The sequence below is a fragment of the Penaeus monodon genome, chromosome 21 (genome assembly GCF_015228065.2).
Source record: "Penaeus monodon isolate SGIC_2016 chromosome 21, NSTDA_Pmon_1, whole genome shotgun sequence".
NCBI lineage: Eukaryota > Metazoa > Arthropoda > Malacostraca > Decapoda > Penaeidae > Penaeus > Penaeus monodon.
In genome coordinates this window covers 20,859,645-20,860,800 of record NC_051406.1, presented here as the reverse complement: position 1 = coordinate 20,860,800, position 1,156 = coordinate 20,859,645, and the positions used below count along the sequence as shown (strand labels likewise).

At 32.7% G+C, this 1,156-nt stretch overlaps 1 protein-coding gene across 1 annotated transcript in view; it reads left to right on the top strand.

Annotated features, from left to right (window-relative positions):
- Nucleotides 1-599: 599 nt before the first annotated feature.
- LOC119586333 (myoneurin-like) overlaps nt 600-1,156 on the top strand; it is a 2,809-nt gene continuing 2,252 nt past the window's right edge. Inside the window, exon 1 of the mRNA XM_037935048.1 lies at nt 600-629. The gene's annotated coding sequence lies outside the window, so the exon portion shown is untranslated. The remainder of the gene's footprint in view (nt 630-1,156) is intronic.

Genomic DNA, 1,156 nt, shown 5'->3' with positions numbered 1-1,156 from the left:
GCCGATTAACTGGAAGCCGTATTTTAAAATTTTGTGGTATTATAATTGTCAGTGTTTCATTTTTTTAATCCTGACCGTTCGAAACCTGGAATCTGCGTTCGAACAGGCGACTGGAAATAAAATTCATAAACCTTTGTACAACATAGGTCCTTTTTCTATCAATTACCTAACGGGAAAAAAATCATTATTGCACATTAAAAACAATATAATGGATCAACTTTAAGGTGTGCTAGCGAAAGGTTCGGACAAAAAAAATATCGAGATGTTAATGCATTAATTTTATACTATACCAAAAACTACCCATAATTACGCACAAATATAGCAAAACGGTTTAAATGAAGTGGAAAAGAACAAAAAGTGAAAGGATTTTTCAGTTTATATGCAGGAATACAGCGAAACATGGCTCAATAATTGATGTTTAGTAAACAATAAAAATGAAAGAGAAAAAAATATTACGACCTAAAAAAATAAAGTGCCACAACAGAATATTTCATCATTATCATTCCGTAATATAACTATAGAAAAAAACAATTTGTATTTAAGTTTCAAAGAGCAAATTTCCATAAATATACAAACAAGTTTGATATTGCATATACGACCTCTGGCGACCACACGAGGCCCTTTGAAAGGTAATGTGCGTAACAAGACATTTCTCTCGTTTTAGCTGAAATTATCGTATAATATGCCACGTCTCCTCAGGTACACCCTTGGAATGGAAGTGTTGATGCTTAGAAGTGAAATTATTTAGGATTTATGAAAAAGATTTGTTAAGTTCTGTGTTGTTTTGTTGAACTGTTCATTGGTTATGGCCTAGGATTGGTTGTAGTTATAATCGTTTAGGCCGACAATGTGACAATTTGTTGGGCACTGGGCTTATTTGGCCATTCCGTCATGGATAGTGTGTTAATTAGCTCAAAGGAGATATGTGATAACGTATCTTTAAGGGAAACAAACAGTATTTTGATTGGAATGGATCATACTTTGTTGAAACTTCCACTTGTTTGAAGAAAAAGAGGAGAAAATGGTTTTATTCAATTTTAAAATAAAGATAGTTTGTCACTACAGATGTAATTAAATGCCACACCAACACACCAATTATACTGTGCACGCCATTTTAAGAAATCAGTTCAGATGCTTATAAATAAGTTATGTAGGC